Source organism: Labrus bergylta, chromosome 2 (assembly GCF_963930695.1).
Source record: "Labrus bergylta chromosome 2, fLabBer1.1, whole genome shotgun sequence".
NCBI classification, from domain to species: Eukaryota; Metazoa; Chordata; class Actinopteri; order Labriformes; family Labridae; genus Labrus; species Labrus bergylta.
Genome location: NC_089196.1, coordinates 29,065,920 through 29,083,479, shown reverse-complemented (window position 1 = coordinate 29,083,479; position 17,560 = coordinate 29,065,920). Strand labels below are relative to the sequence as shown.

Below are 17,560 nucleotides of genomic sequence, written 5' to 3'. Positions count from 1 at the left end.
ACAGGGAGAGAGAGAGAGAGTAGGGAATGACATGTGGGCAAGGTGCCACAGGGCGGATTCAAGCCTGAGCCGCCCGGTTGGAGGATTACAGCCTCTGTACATGGGGCGCACGCACTAACCACTGCGCCACCAGCGCCCCAATGTTGATTTTTTTTTTAAGCATTTTTAAATCATAATTCTAGCGTGTTGTGATTACTAGTTTCTAAAATTTTGTGTAATAAAACAATTTCTCTGCAACCTGTTACATTTTTGTGTCATTGAATAACTTAGCAAATATTTCTATAGTTTGGTCACTTCCTCAGAGAGCCACTGGGGGGCAGCAGAGCCGCATTAACAATGAACACATGGAAGGAGAAGTGAAACTAAACTACTTCACTCTCTGATCTAATATTAGAATAAAAACGTCCTGACGGCTGCTGAGAGCTAGAGGACATTTCAGCCCTGCTATATTGTTTCAATCATTATCATTATTATTATTATTACATATTTGTTTGAATTTTAATGTTTCTACTCTACAATACAACTCCGAGTGTGTTTAAACCTGTAATATCTGTAAAACCTTAAAGGTCACATTTGCAAATAGTTTTTTTAACTTTAATAACTCCATACACCACATGGAGCCACAGAAGCAGTGTCAGGGTAAAATAGAGCGGGACACATCTGACCACAGCCCTGAGGTTCAAACTTAATTAGAGCCTCGCTGTAGAACGATGCTGCAGCAGCACCCTGAGCACAACTGCACCTGAATCAATACTTCCTGCATCCTTCATGACAGACTGTATCATGAGCACTAAATTAGCGCAGAGAGTGCGGTGTGATCAATAGTCATAGACAGAAGAGCCCAGGGGGCAGTACATTAATGGTTATACATAACAGAAGGTAAGTGTTTGTGGGGCTTTAAGGGCAGAGAGGAGGGTGAGGGGTCACCGTCTAACTCCTGTTGTGTTGTGAAGAAGTTAATCCGCTCCAGACAAAGAGGTGAACCTGAGCTGAGAGTCATGGACGACCTGTGTCAGATCTTGTCTGACCTTTCCTGAGGCAATTTGTGCAGCAGACCAGGAAATCCACTACAGTATCTGATCATCACTGCTCGACAGACACACACCATGCTGAGTGTGTGATGGCAACTGTGTTTGGAAAAAGAGATGAAAAAAAACTCAGAGTGTCTGTAAAGAAACCCGTCACTCTCTCACAAGCTTTCTCTCACTCCCTCTTGTTGTTTTGTAATTCCTGATCTCTGTTTGACATTCTATAACTAACTGCTGGTCACACTGAAAGCTCAAAAAGTTGGTCAATACTATTCATTGACAGAGGATAGCCATTAAGTAATCACACTGCCTGCCATGGCTCAAACATTTGCTCTCGCTTGTTTCTTCTTCGATTTGCTTTTAGCTGCAGAGTCTCCTGGCTGAACTGGCTCATACAGTATGTGTTGCAGCAGTTTGTTAAAGCCAGTCAGTGAAATTTGCATAGGGAAATGTTGAACAAAGGTCCAAATGTTAGTATTTTAATTTAACATGATAAGGATGCAAACTACTGATGACCTGAATCCGACTGGTATTTAAATGTCTTCAACCTCTAACATCAGCTCATTCAAAGGTTCAACATGGCAATGTGTATATTTTGAATGCACACAGTATTTGCCCGGCATGTTTGAATACACATGTTTACTTGTTTATGTCTTCAATTTTCAACCCATTAAAATGCTAATGAGTGCATCTTGCAAACTATTCATATGCAGATAAGAGCTCCTGAGGCTCGGATGGTACAGTGTGCCCCGGCTGCACCACTCGTCGTTGTTTAACGAGGATTTCTTTCAGTCTGTTTGGTATGTGCATATATAACAAGTGTGTCCATAAATAGAGCTCACCTCCTGCTGGTAATGAGGCTGCAGCTCGGGGCATCGCTTGGCCTTTCTCATGAAAATGAACTGCTGTCCCATCCCCTTATGCAAAGTCACTTTGTCTTTCAAGGAACAGTGATGACGGTGCATTCACTGCTTTCTCACAATACAAGGCTCTCCACTGAGTCTGAGACTACAGTTAACCTGGGTAAGAAAGACTTACATAATATAAGACAATATTCCTTTTTAAGGATTTGTAATGTTCTTTGATTATAAAAATTAAGAAATGTTAGAATGTGTTCAAATGACCGTAATTGTCCTCAGAGCTGAATATGTTCTGGTTTTAAGTCATGGTGTGTCTGTGCAGAGCAAACTGAACATGTCTGGACTCCAGAGCGCTGAAAACTTCCCGTCTAATAGCTTCTCTGCAGTGAGGGAGTCTGGCTTTGTGCGTCCTGAAGGATGGTTTAAACGGCAGCAAGGGCTGCTGCTCATTCAATAGAACTTCCCATAAAGAACATGATTGGATTTTGGATGAGGCTGAAAACAGGTTTTCTATTTGCAGGCAGTGAAATAAATCATGTTTTCTAATGTCTGCTGTGTTCTGTACCACCGCAATTAAAGCCTTCGTCATTTTTTTCCCCCCTCTGTTTCCACCACGCTAACCAAAGGAGGCTGCACCGACAATATGTCTCATCTGCTTTCATAAATCTGCAGGGGATTGAATTTGGCCCAGAAGTTTATTCAACCTCAGCATGCCTTTCTATATTTGCATCTTTCGATTTGAGGAGGTTTGGCTTGTGTATTTATTGAATTGAAATGAATTTTCTTCAAACACATTCCAGCTTCAAGCTGTCTTATCATTTGTATCCCACATTTCCTTTAAAGAAAGACCTTTTGTTTATTTATTTTTCCTAAAAGTTACCGTACTCTACAAATTCACACCTAATCTATTTCATTTTCACATTTGTTTTTCTGTCTTTTATACATAGCCTTTCTTTTCTGGAATTCTAAAATATTTATGAAGAATTATAAACATTTCCCTATAACTTGGTTTTTCTTTTGTTTAATGAAGTATAGATTATTCGTCAGACTTGTGATTAGAAAGAACGTCAAATCTCACATGAAGGACACTTCGGTCTTCTGCTACTCCTAATCTCCAATTTTGCAATCAATTGCATATCCAGATAAACTGCACAGCTTGTTTATGTCTTTGTGAGACAGGCCTGCTTTATAAATATATACAACTAAAGCTATGGTCACATAGAAATAACATCACAAACCATTAAGCTGTGTGACGGCAGTCGGTGACAATCCCTGATTTCTGACTCTATCCACTGTCTCGAATAATGGTACAAAAAGCCCAAAAATAATAATAAAAAAAAACACTCAAACCCTTATTTTAATTTCAAAGTACTTGGCTCGTGTTTTATGTAGCAGGTTGCTGTCAGGCTCAGTGTGACCGTGTGAATACAAAAGTATCATTTCATCTCACTCCTTTTTTTTTCGTCAAATAAGAAAACAGAGCATTACTGATGTACAGAGCAGATAATTGTGCTGTTCCAGACAAAAAAATGCTATTTCATTTGACATTTGAGCACAGGGGATGTTCTTCCTGATAACTGTGTCAAACTAAAAGCCGTGTGTCTGTGGCTCTGCATCGATCTAACCCGTGTTATAGTGTCGACACAGACAGAAAAAACACAGTAATTAACTTTCTCGTCTTTTTAAGGTCACCCGAGTTTATTTATGGGGAGTGTGGCAGGAAAAGACAGAAGTGAAGGAGGATGTCACAGAAACCAATTGCACCTTGAAGTGGGTCAACTCTCCTGAGCACGCTCAGAGTGGATGATGGTGGTAAAAACTGAGCGATATTTTGACAACTGCTTTGAAAAGTGTATTTCGTAATTATAGTTTTCATGTGCATGTGTGCGTTCTCTCCGGGTACTCCGGGTACTCCGGGTACTCCGGGTACTCCGGGTACTCCGGGTACTCCGGCTTCCTCCGTGTGTGTCCAAAGACATGCTTGTTAGGTTAATCTGGGACTCTAAAGTGTGGCTGGTTGTCTTTCTCTATATGTCAGCTGGACCAGGCTGTACCCCGCCTCTCGCCCAATGACAGCTGGGTTAGTCTCCAGCCCCCCGCAACCCCGAATGGCAAATGTGGTAAAGATAATGGATGGCTTGTTTAAATGTTTTAGCACATTTGCTTATTCTGAACACACTGAGAATTATTAATTAGACACCTAAAGATGTTGTGTGTGCTGCCATTCCCTTTTCAAACCTGTGTGTGTGTAAATCATTTTCAGTGAGGTATAATCATCAGCAAAAAGCTGTTGTTTGAGGTCTGACAACACAGTTTGACATCCTGCAATTTCCCAAAGAGACACAACTCCCAATTAGCGCCTTGTGTTCTTGTTACACAACAAAACAAACAAAAGCTTCAATGAGCACAGAGATAAATGTGTCCCTATTAAGTAGGCTGGGGCACTGTCTGTTAGGAACTGGAAAATGTGCTAAAGTCAATAAATTGGTTTTGGATCGGAAAGCATCAGCGTAATTAGTTTTCCCAGCACAGAAAGTCATTAGCATTTTGTAGCCTCGTTATGTTTTTTCTCAGACAGGGACAACGTAGCAGCAGTGGTTGTTGACAGTGTTCATTTATTGTGGGTGTTTTGAAACCATGGCTCAAACTACTGAGGTGGAAAGTTACCTAAAGTAAAGTCTGCTGTAAAACTAGAAAATCCAAATACATGTCAATTTTTTTCCCAAACATGTTTTATGTCAATTTTATTTTAAAAATGTAACAATAATTAAAAACCTCTTGGCTTCTAAACAACCACAATACGTGAACATTACTGAGGTGGAAAGGGATGTTAAAGCGTCATTATGTCAGAATTTGGATTGGTGCGCTTTGGTGCACACCGACGGTTTCTGAGTTCAACTGCTCATTTGTAAAACCAACTTCTGTTATGGCTCCCCCTCACAGAAGACACATTCTCATTAGCTTGCATTAATATGGCCTGAAATTGTGTCTGCCATGTTTTGCATTGTCCTATGAGGTGCATGATATTCTTGGCAGCATTTTTTTCTTGGCACAACAATGATAAACTTCCTCAGACGTGAAACTACATAAGCAGCGCCAGAGGCCGATACCAAAACTACTTTTTGCAACTACTACAGTATTAGAGGTATTTCATTTTTAGTCATTATCCCTGAAAACACAAGATGTTATCCGGTTAACACCAGAGTGTGAAGTGTCAGGTTAATTTTAAAGGAGCTGTATGTAGTCTAGTGTTTAAAATGGGTACTGCAGAGTTGTCTCCCCGCTCCCCCTCCTCTCTAGAGTCAATGCTCACACAGGTCACCATGTGGTGGACACTGAAGCTTCAGTGTTTATCCAGCTCTGCATCGGTCTGTAAACCTTTCTGTGTTCTAACCTCGCTCCATTTTTCAAAAGCATCTCCAATATTGATCCTAGTTTGAGCACGTTTCTGCTCGTGGAGCTTATTAGAAACATGCAGAGGCTTTTTAGGTCGGGTACAATCACTTCTATCTGAACCACTTCTCTTGCCCGCTTCCATCGCTGCAACACCTGTTGACCTGATAACTGCTCTCATATCTGGGAAACCGAGGGGTGTCCAAAACGGCCGTGTGGGGGTCGCCTTAAAACCACCTACCTTCTCTGGTCCAAAGAAATCCAGAGCATTCAGGAGCAGAATCTAAAGTTAGAAGGAGGACATACTGACTGCTGCATTGTTGTCAGAGAAGCCAGCACTTCAACATAACATGTTTCCTTAATGTCTGATCATGATTGTTTGATACATATTGCTCCTTTAAAGTATGATAATAAAAAAAATCAAAACACATTTCATACATAATTTCAGCATATTCTGATTTGAAGTTCCTCTTATTCCTCTTAAATTTTCTAAATGTGATCGCTTCAAAAGAGAACCCCTTGATAAACCCGTCTGCTATCTCGCTTTCAGTCACAAGGACACAAACACGAAGTTGTTCTCTTTGTCTTTGGAGTCGCTCATCAGTCACACTGCAGTCATTTATAATACGAGACAAGAGTCGGAGCAAACATCTGAGAAGAGATGGAGCTTTTGGCAGATGTGAGGGGCTGCAACAAAACCACTTACTGGTGTGTGTGTGTGTGTGTGTGTGTGTGTGTGTGTGTGTGTGTGTCACATCTGAGTCAATGACTTCACTCACTGTCTGCAGCTCCCTCCTGGTTCTTTATGCTTTTGGCCTTTAAACAGAATCAAGTGTGTCATTAAACTAGTCTGTGAAAGATAGGACGAGAGGTGTCATTAACATCTACACCTTGCTTTTAGCAGAGCGCACAAATGTGAAATTAAAACCTTTAATTAATAACACGAGCACATCTCTGCCGAATAAAGAGTTTAAAATAAAGGGCAGAAGGTTTAAATCACGTATAAAGCAATAAAAAAACACAACAAAGAGCAAAAACAAGAGATAAGGATGCAGTTTTTTTCCCCAGCAGTGTGATTGTGTGTTACGCTGATAGGAAACCACACTACCGACCAAAACACCGCAAACTGTGTCAGATGTGTCGAACAAGATGCGGCGAGCAGCACGGTCAAAAGGATCAAACAAAACTCAGTCAGGGAATCATTCTTTTTTAATGGTAACTGAAAGATGTAAGTCTCCGGTAATTCTACCCCGAGCTGCAGCATTGACATTGAGACGCTCCCCGAATAGCAATTACTGTGTGAGGTTGATTTCACAGCCTCGGTCGTCTAAGCAGAACAGTTTGTGTGTGTGTGTGTGTGTGTGTGTGTGTGTGTGTGTGTGTGTGTGTGTGTGTGTGTGTGTGTGTGTGTGTGTGTGTGTGTGTGTGTGTGTGTGTGTGTGTGTGTGTGTGAGTCGATCAACTCGTTCATTCCCTGAGCTCTACTACCAGGAACTTAAGTTGGCTGCTCTGGATAAACTCATCACTAATTTATGTTTCTAATTAATTCAGTGTGCCCCTTTAATAATGCAGGATCTATTTTTTTTTTCTTCTAGTTTTTGGAGTGACTGCTTAATTATTAACGCCAGCATCCATCAGGTTTAATAGATGACTCAGTTAAAATCTGCTTCACCTGCTCTCCTCTGAGACCGGACCAGAACAAACCTGCTTTGTATTCGACAATTCTACATTTCATTTAGCAGACGCTTTTTATCGCAAGCGACGTACATCAGAGAGTAAGAACAACACAAGTGAAGATCTAGAGGAGGAAACAACGTCAGTAAGTGCAAATGAACAGCTTCAAACACACAGTATGTTTAAGTCAGCTCCTGGGGGCTCTCAATCAAAACAATAACAAAAGACGACGTCGAGGCTAGTGGGGAATCATGGGAGTTCTCTCTGCTACTCCCCCTCTGCAAAAACGAAATCCATGTTGACCGTAGTCATGACGAGCGAGCGAGACCGACTTAAAAAATAAATAAATACTGTACCTTTAAGTTCGATCGGACACACAGAGGCTGAGAGGACCAGAGGCAAGGCACAACATAAAAAAATTAAGCCTGAAGCTGGCTGAGTGGGTGGGAGGAGGGAGGGGAATGGGTTTGTTGACAAACTACTTCAGAAATATCTCATTGTCATTTACAAATGTTTGTCACTTTATTGAAAAATGTAAAGAAAAGGAGTTGGAAAAAAAAAAAAAATGAAGCCCCAGCTGAACAAAAACAAAAAAACTGCAATTCCTTGAGTGTCCACTTGAGGCTGGCTCCAGAAACCAAAGGATCCCCACTAGGCCAATGCATTAAAATGCCCATTTCTAAAAGCAGAAATAAACATGTTGCATGCTTGAGTTTCTTTTAGAAGTCGTCCAGTTTGATTTTATGAAGGCTAATATTCACTCGTATATCGCTGAGATATTTACATTCTGCTTTGTATGATATCACGACTGAACGTGTCACGCTGATATCTGTTCTCTCAGTACATCTGATAGAATGAAGGCCAGAGTGTGCACGTCCATCTGAACAGAATGTACTCACAATAAGACAGTCAAGATAAAATCAATACGCAACAAATACAAGGTTTTTTTTTATTTGTGTTAATGGAGCCGAGTGAAGCTTATCAGCCCAGTCCTGGCTCCACTCAGCTTCTCTGAAGGGCAGAGTGATACTGGGAATAAGTCAAAGTCAATGTGTGTGTCACCACTATTTGATGTATCACTTCCAGTCTGTCACAGCAGGACAGATCATCATGGCTGTCAGCACGCAGAATATGGACTAGCAGTGATTTAGTGTTTCCCAGAGATAAATAAATGATGCAAATGTTAAGTGACTTTAAATGTAGCTCTAGAGAAAGTTCAGTCAGGAAGAATGTATTCTGCATGCTGGTTTTATTGTTTTATTTTATTGTCTTATACTGTGTAACTCGCTCCTCCGTGCATGCTCACTCGTTTTCCTCTTAGTGTCACCTTGGCCACATCCATCCAGTAGTTCTGCACCTCCCCATCACCACCAAGCCTTCCCAGTTTCATCCCATTCTTCATCCCATCAGCCTCAGATCACAGCATCAACCATCGTCCGGTCAACCCCAGTCTTCCCAGTTTGTCCAGCCTCTTCATCCCTTTAACCCTTAAATTTAGTTGTGACCATTTTCTGAATGTTTTTTTTTATGTTGTTGTTATTAATTCCCCTGGCTGGACAAAAGGCCTACAATAAATCTACATTTAAAAAAAAAAAATACTATAAAAGGCAGAGGTTGGTAAATTTCCAAAACTAGCATGATTTTGAGAGTAGCATTCCCTCAGTGCTGCGTCTGCACCTACACGCTTCCCTCTATGCTCCCTCAGAAGCCACGCCCCCTCACTTACATGCACAAGCGCGGTTGCTCCAGAAGCAGACCTCAGCTCTTGCTCTGACTGTGGGCTCGTGCATGCATGGGGTAGAGAACGAGCAGGGAGACAGGGAGGCGTCTGATTGGTTCATCAGATTGGTACCTCGTGGCAGACATTGGTTGAAGTTTTTACAGGCTTACAACTGCTAGACAAACTCCTTTTTTCAGAGCTCATGAGTTATTAATTTCTGTCAGGACCTAAAGACAATTTTGTGGAGAAAATTAATCAACTCTGCCATTAAGAGTCCCTCAGGACTCCATTACACTATCTTTGAGTGACCCGAAATTTAAATGTAAAACTCTGTAAAACCTCTGAATTCCCCAACTTGAAACTTCATCATTTTTTTTTACATTAAAACATTTTTTGGAGACTTTGTACAAAAGTGAGGCCAAAATACCCCCTTGGCGGGCGCTGACTCATTGCTCTGGTGATGTAATTTACATGCACAGAAGGCCAGAAGAACCCAAACTCTGGTGTTGAAAATTAAAGCCAGAGTAAACTTACAAAAAACTGCGGTTCATTGAGTGTCCACTTGAGACTGTCTGCAGAATCCCATGCTAGCACAAGCTAACAATCTACCTGTCCAAAAGAAAGCAGGCCAACTCCACGTCCGCAGGGGAAATCCAACACTAGGTTCACCCTCGTTTTGGAACGAGCTTTATCTACGTGGACTACCACTACTACTCCACTACCAAACTCACCTGTGCGCTGTTTATTGGCTGGGGGGAAACACCCCAGCGCCCAGCATAGGAAAGTCCAGAGTCAACCAAAACATCACATATCCAGGCAGAGGACAGGGTCTCTGCAGACAATGTCACCACAACACATGTAAGGAGGTCGCACTATACTCTATTTTTCAGGAAAAAGCTACTGTGCCATCTAATCAAAGAGGCTGTTTTTATGACTTGTTCTGCGGCCAGTCAGCAGGGGGAGCTCTAAACATTTTGGCTGAAAGTCAGAGGACGTGTGTGAAAACACTCACAGCTCCTCAGATGACTCAGAGATGTTCATGAAAGGATTCAGTCAGAACAGAACAGTTGTCTGCAGCATCATCAGTGTTGCTCTTGAAGCCGTTTCTCTTGAATATTCATCATTTGGCTGTCGAGTGTAAGTGCTTTGCGATGATCATGTCACTTCGTGGTTGTCAGGAAAACAATCAGCGGGTTGTAGCTCAGTCTGAGTAGCAGCTTTTTATGGCTCTGTACTAAGTGTTGTAATCCCTGAGGGGTAGCAAGAAGCGCAGACATACGTAGCTCTGTAGTTTTCAGAAAGAAGTAGGAGACTAAATGATGATATTTGAAGTTATTTTAGTTCCATGATGTAAGTTCTTCAAATTGCTCAGTCTTTGTGGAGGAGTTGTTTAAGATGAATTCAGCATGTTGTTTTTCTCAGCAGTGGGAGTTTGAGATCCTCCAGCCCGATGCAAGAAGAAATGTTCATAAATGTGCTGCAATCTCAGTGAAGATCACTCACATTTATGTAACATGCTGAAAAAAAAACGTTGAACAGAAAATCCCTCCCAACTTGCAGCTGTAGCCAAAAAAGTATGTGTGCAGAGTGGGTGGTAAGTGTTTATTGGTTTAAAGGTCACAGCAAACTACATTTATCGATTGTGTTATTCTCGTGTCAAATCAATGAGAACTATTTCAGAGCGGAACTGTACAACTTCTAACAGATAATTTCCACAGAGCGGGGGGGGGGGGGGGGGGGGAGTACACATGATGAAGAGATGTCTCTGTTAAAAGTGTCAGACTGGATGAGGTTTCACCGCTGATCCCATCCACAATCACACTGATTGGTCCCATGGGTGCACGGCCTCCAGCACGGCATGATAATAAATCCCTAAGCAGATCGATGAACATGTCGCATGACAAAAAAAAAGCTGAATGATGAGAGAAAGTAGACCAATCAGCTGTGTCCCATCGGAACATGAGCGACAGAGAAACTAAATCGATCGTTAGTTGTTTAGGTCAACAGTCGGCTCTTTGTGACGCACACTCACAGTTTGTGAGCTCGGGGTCATTGGAAATGTTAGACGACACTAAAAAAGCAGCAATAATACTTAAGAAAAGTTATTTGCTACAAAAATACTTTTACTGAACCGTATCTAAATGTGCATGCTCTGATTAAGCTAAAGAACTGTTACACAAAACAAAATCCTTAAAAAAAGGTTGAAACTACTGGGGCGTTGGTGGTGCAGTGGTTAGTACATGCGCCCCATGTGTGGAAGCTGTAGTCCTCCAAGCGGGCAGCCCAGGTTCAAATCAGACCTGTGGCTCCTTTTCCCACATGTCGTTCCCAACTCTCTCTCTCCTTGATTTCCGACACTATCCACTGTCCTATCTCTCCAAATAAAGACAGAAAATGCCCAAAAATATATCTTTAAAAAAAGAAAGAAAAAAAGGTTTTAACTACAACATGCTAAATGCACTTTTTACATTTCTTGAAAATGATTTTAAACACTTTAAATTAAGGTCACGATATTCACAATGACGAGCTTTGTGTAGTGACTGAAAGAATAAGATCGCAGATACAGTACAAGCGGCCGAAATGAGTCTCCTGTGGAAGGTGTCCGAGCTCAGCCTTAGAGAGAGGGTGAGGAGCTCGGAGTCGACCCGCTACTCTTCCACATCGAAAGGAGGCCGTTGAGGTGGTTCAGGCATCTGATTAGGATGCCTCCTGGACGTCTCTAGTTGGAGGTTTTTCGGGCCCGTCCAACTGAGAGGAGACACGTCTAATCCTGGGAACGCCTCTGAATCCCCCTGGAGGAGCTGGGGAGTGAGACGTCTGGGTTGACTTAACGCGACCTTGGACAAGCGGAAGAAAACGGACGGATGGATTGTTGGATATTCCCAATTAACTAGTTGCTTATTAGCATGCTAATAAGTAGCATACTGGCTGCGTATTAGTCATTACTAAGAGCTTCTCAGCACCTTTTTCTGCATCACCATCGCAGCTAATAGATCATAAAGAGTTTTCTCTCAATACTCTATAATGACTGCTTATTGATAGTAACTTAGGCAGTTGTTGAATATGAATTATGATCTTAACACGCTTCGGTTAGTTTGTCCTTCGTACATTTCCTCATGTGTCCTCCTCTCTGTTCAAGGCTGGAAACTTGGAGAAGGATGTTTACCTGAAGAACATGATGGGATGATGTGGTGAGGTTTCAGAGCTGACCTGTCATTGATCCTGATGTGCTGTAGGCGACACTCTGACACTCTAAGTGCACTTAAAGTGGACCTGATCTCATGTGACAATTGTGATGGCCCAGTGGCCTGTGAGGTTGTGTCTCCTCTTTTCTTGTTACTTTGTCCTGCTCCATCCAACACATGCACGATACACTTTTCACACACCCACTTACTCGCTCACTCACACTATTGACTCTACTGACATCCAAACTTCATCCCTTTTGCAATTTAAGTCATGTTTTTGTAAATAAATTAGTTTACTTAAAGGGGCCATATTATGCTTTTTCTGGTTTTATATGCTCTTTAGTGTGTTTTCCAAGTGTCCTGTGCATGTTTAGGCACATCTATGTGCAAAAATTCAAAGTCCGCGGAAACGTGGCTTCTCCTACCTCCTCCTGTTAGCTGCAGCATTAGCTGCATGTAACGCTCGGTTCTAGCTGAGCAAAAATGTGCCAATGTGACGTCTTGTCAGTGTGAGATCACTGATCTAAGCCCATTGGCTCGTTGTGGTAAGCCCAGCAGCTCATGTTGCACGCCCATTAACTTCTGTGGCACGCCCACGATATGCCGTAGCCTGCGGTAGCACAGTAGTGCTAAGGTGCTAATGTTTATGCTACTCATATTATATTGGGCTCATATTCCCAATATTCCCATATTCCCAATATGTTAAAAGGGGCGTGACATTTCAGAGAACCGTGCTGAGCGACTGACCAATTACGGCAGAGCCGACAGGCCGACCAATCAGATCAGACTTGGCACACGTGGGGACTCTGAACGTGGGCACTTCAGAGCCTTAGAGAGAGAGTCAGAAGCGAGCCGGTGCATGGAGCGGCAGTTCATGAAAACAGAGACTTTTTTAGAACTTTATCTATTGTGAACATACTTCAGTAGGTACATAGATTAAATATATGAACCCCAAAAAGGGCAGAATATGACTTCTTTAAGTGTTATTTCGGTTTTCTCCCGTTATTGGCCATGGCCTTTGAGCCGGTCATGACACAATTAAAAGAGTGTTAGTGCTTCAAAACAGGTACAATGGCCTCCTGACAAAAGTTTTTCAAGCTATTTTATAGTAAACCAACCAGTCAGAAACATGAAACCCGATGACTGCCGCTGACATGAATGTGAGGCTTAGATGGGAACCTAAAGAGAATATGCTTCATTCTTTCAGCAGCCTGCTAGAGTCTTTCCTTTCCCGTCCGTCACATGGCAGAAACATGAGACAAAACTACTTACAAACCTATTTCCCAAAAACATAACTCACAATAATAAGCTCTCATCATACTGTCGCTCCAGTAGATTTCCCATGAGGCTTTGTTCACAGCGCCAAAGCATGATCGGTCTCCATGAAACGTCCGCTTTGAAGACAAGCACGTGATGTGCATAAAATACCTTTGATAAACCGGCTCTGTGCATGAGATGTGTGGTGCAGATATTTCAGTGACAGAGGCAGAAAATCCAGAAGAATGTCTTGTCAGTGATCTTGTCAGCCGTGTGCACAACAGCCACTTGTCAGATGGCGACATGAAACAGGACCATCAGAGGAATGGTTTAACCCGGACTCAATATGAAAATGAAAGGCACAATCTCATACGGCCGCCTACGTGTCCCCATGAGAGAGCAGATTTTACACAATGAGCCCATTATTGTCTGTTTTCTTCAGCCTCCTGCGTCTGCAGAGCAGATAAATCAGCTGTGGCACAGAGGCCAGCGCACAATGCACCCCATGCAGAGACTGCGGGCTTGTGATGCAGATGGACTGCGTTGGCTAGTATGGAGTTTTATCTCTCGCATCCCATGATTTACCATCCCCCCTCACACAAACACGTAAACACACTCCTGACCTTAAACAATGCATGAATATGTGAACTGCATATCATTATAAAACACATTATGATAAGGGAACATGTTCGGCATCTTTCTGCAACACAAACGTCACACTAACTCAAAACTCTCGGGGTGCTGGTAGCGTTGTGGTTAGTGCGTGCACCCCATGTTTCATAAGGGGTGCATTGGGGTGTTGGCGCATTAATCTGACTCTCCCACAGAATCCCACAGCGGTGACATAACTGCTTAATTTTTCATGATTTTGATGCTTAATTTGAATGTATTAGCAACTTTCATTGTCTCTGAAATTTGGCTTGTTGGTTGATAACCCAGTCTTCTGTTCTATAAGAAACAAAAAGTACATATTTTGAATTGCTTTAAAAGGCTTTGAGCGTCTGGAAATATGATGTGCAATCTAATTTTAACAGTACGTCTCATTTCCAGACAAATTTCAATGCTGCAATTACAAATACTTTTACTTACAAGCAATGCAGGCTGTATTTTTTTGTGCTTGTGATGCGATGAAATAATGTGTCAATCTGGACTTTGTCAGGGGCATGTGGCTGATATTTTTGTATCAGAAAGAAGACAAATACTCTTAGATCAAAGTTTTTGCTGTGTAATTTTTTTCTTCCGCATGAGTATTAGGATTGTGTTGTTTGTGCTGCTGTCCTGCTCGTTCTGCCTGTTTCAGCATGAGCAATATCACCACTGCACACTGGTTATTTCAAGAGTTACCCTCTAAGTTAGAGTCCACCGCTGAGTCACCATGTGGAGGAGAGTAATTGTAGGTGACAGCGCTACTGGCGACAGCACAAAACAGCAACCGGCGCATGAATTGATGCAGCTGAAATATGCAGAATCATTTGTGTTGTGTCAGCACACCATCCCTCAGGGACTCTCCATGCGGCGCTAAGCTTGTAATGACTGAGTGGCCTGTTCAGACTGCAGGTGCAGGAGTAAGAGGAGACTAAGTAGGCTGACAAAAACCCTCACAGGTGAGACAAACCCATCATCTTCTCTCATTAAAACGTCATCTTTTTGTTAGACAGGCTCTCATTTTGCTAAACCACAGCAGTCAGGTGGGATTGAGACTTTACTGTAAACAGCCTGTGTGCTGTTTATCTGTGCTCTGCTTGCATGAGAATGTCTGTATGTGCACATGCACTTTGAAGATCTGTGTTATATAGTCTCTGTAATCCATTGATTAAATAGCCGTGGACGATAACACTGATTGAAGCGCACAGTTTGCACACACACGCACACACACAGTGTGTGTGTGGTTGAACAGAATGGATGATCAGCCTGATCTGATGCTGGAAATCCTGACGGGCAACACCGACGAACACACAGAAGCTGAACATCTGGTGGGTGGGTTTGAGAGGAGTGAAGCAGAAACAGAAATCTGGATTGATATCAGAATGCCAAGCGGGCAAAAAAACAGACACTGTCACTGTTCATCAAAATGTGACGACATTGTCTGTCAGTGTTTCTCACACACACACACACACACACACACACACGCTGACACACACACACACACACACACACACACACACACGCTGACACACACACACACACACACACGCACACGCAGACACACACACACGCACACGCAGACACACGCACACGCAGACACACACACACACACACACACACACACACACGCTGACACACACACACGCTGACACACACACACGCTGACACACGCTGACACACACACACACGCACACACGCACACGCAGACACACACGCACAGACACACACACACACACGCTGACACACACACACACACACACACACTCGCTCAGTTAATCTGAAGGTATTGGGGATCAGTTCCCAAAGACTAAAAAGGGACCTCACTTCCAAAGAACTTGTTTGTGTGTGTGGTTTGAGTTTTGGACGGCTGTGGCTCAGGTGGTCGTCTCTCAACTGGAAGGTCGTGGGTTCGATCTCCAGCTCCTGCAACAAAATGTCCGATGTGTCCTTGGTCAAGACACTTAACCCCAAGTTGCTCCCGCTGCTTCGTCTTCGGTGTATGAACAGATTAGTTAATACTGATGGTCACTTCACAGAGCAGCCTCTGTCATCTGTGTGTGAATGTGTAGGTGTGACCTGTGGTGTAAAAGAGCTTGTACAGAATGTTATTCTTCTTTTCTCTAGTCCCTCAATTAAACAACTTTTATACACGAGGGGAGGAGTCAGCCGGCCGTCCCGGCGATGTAAACAAACTGAAGATAGGACTCTGAAAACTCTGAAAACATCACAGACAGTGGGACTCTGAAAAAAAATCACATATAAAGCCTGTAAAGTAGATGTGATTAGTGGAAAAGGAGATGCAGAAAGAAGGAGAATGAGAGACAAACAGAGCAACAACAATACAGAGATAAGTCAAGTCTGCAGAAGTCAGTGGTGCCCCAGTTTGGGTCACCACCCCAGTCAGAGAAGTGTGTGGTCACGCCCCTGCTCCGTGTGTCCCAGCAGGCAGCAGCAGGGTGCGGGGGGGGGGGGGGGGGGGGGGGGAGCGGCGCGGTGTCTCTGCTGCTGCTGTGTCTCTTTAAGTACAGCAGGCAGTGCTGTTGGTCCGTGCGGGAGCGGGGCGCACGGTGCGGCGCGTAACTCTCCGCTGCAGCGTCAAACAGACCTTCCTGCACCGCGACAAACACACACACACACTCACACAGAAGACAGGTCGACCTGAGAGCCCGCCTCACACTCCAACACACGCACACACGCACGCACACACACACACACACACACACACACACACTGTGACCTGAACAGCTGAGTGGAGCGAGGGCAGCGAAGAAGAGCGGACTGTGTGTTTTAGACGGCTGAGCTTACAGAGTGGTTAACGCACTCCCTCCTCCTCCTCCTCCTCCTCCTCCTCCCCCCTCCTCCTCCTCGTCCTCGTCCTCCTCTGACTGAAGGCTAGAAGTGCGCAGCGGGGTTTATCTGCGGTAACGGACAGTAGATTACTGAGCGGCGCGAGGAGACACCACGAGCTAATAAGCTTGATAAAATGACGTGACGAATCTGCGGATGATCGGAGAGAGAGAGAGAGAGAGAGAGAGAGAGAGAGAGAGAGAGAGAGAGAGAGAGAGAGAGAGAGAGAGAGAGAGATCGATCCTAACGGAGAGCAATGTTGCTGTTTGTGTTGAATGGCTGAATGACCGCGGAGATGAGACATCATGCCTGCGCCCGAGAGGTGACCATCCTCGGCTGAGTTTTCGTCCTGTGCAGCGCAACATCAAGAAGACCCTCATGAAGCCTGCAGCTCCTCACTCCTCTCCCAGGTAAGCTGGGCCACTGCAGTCGATACGTTTGCTTTCGAGAGGGAAACCTTTAACACAGCAGCTCAGAGACGATCCTGTTAAAAAAAAAAAAGTGTATGGACTCAGAGACCAGTATGAATGAAGAGGCTCCACTTGTTAAAGCAAACATTGAACAGGCCTCCTGCATTAGGCTTTCTCTATTTTGAGCATGATGTGTTTAAAGACTGAGCTTCAGGTGATAAAAAAAACAAAAAACCTGCCCTAACCTTCCCTGTCAGTTTCTAAACACTACACAGAAAAACAAAGAACAAGGTTGTCACAGTGTTCGGTACTTAAGATACCGCGGGATTTGAAACGATGCAATCGCAGGTATTTAATGAATGGTATGCCTATTTAAGACTTTAAAAACAACCTTAAAATCTTCAGGCATGTTTTAACCCAAAGCTGCCGGTGTTACGGTTTAAAGTGTGACCGTGTTATCTGGTGACTTTCCGCTGGATGTGTCTGAGTATTTCTGACCTTATCTCCAAAAAATAAAAAATAAAGAGGCAGACATAGGGGA

The 17,560-nt window shown here is 43.4% G+C and overlaps 1 protein-coding gene across 2 annotated transcripts in view; it reads left to right on the top strand.

Moving 5' to 3' along the window:
* Positions 1 to 16,342: 16,342 nt before the first annotated feature.
* Positions 16,343 to 17,560, top strand: part of wscd2 (WSC domain containing 2) — a 57,047-nt gene continuing 55,829 nt past the window's right edge. For both annotated transcript variants that reach the window (XM_065951112.1, XM_020643275.3), the window contains exon 1: positions 16,343 to 17,019. The gene's annotated coding sequence lies outside the window, so the exon portion shown is untranslated. The remainder of the gene's footprint in view (positions 17,020 to 17,560) is intronic.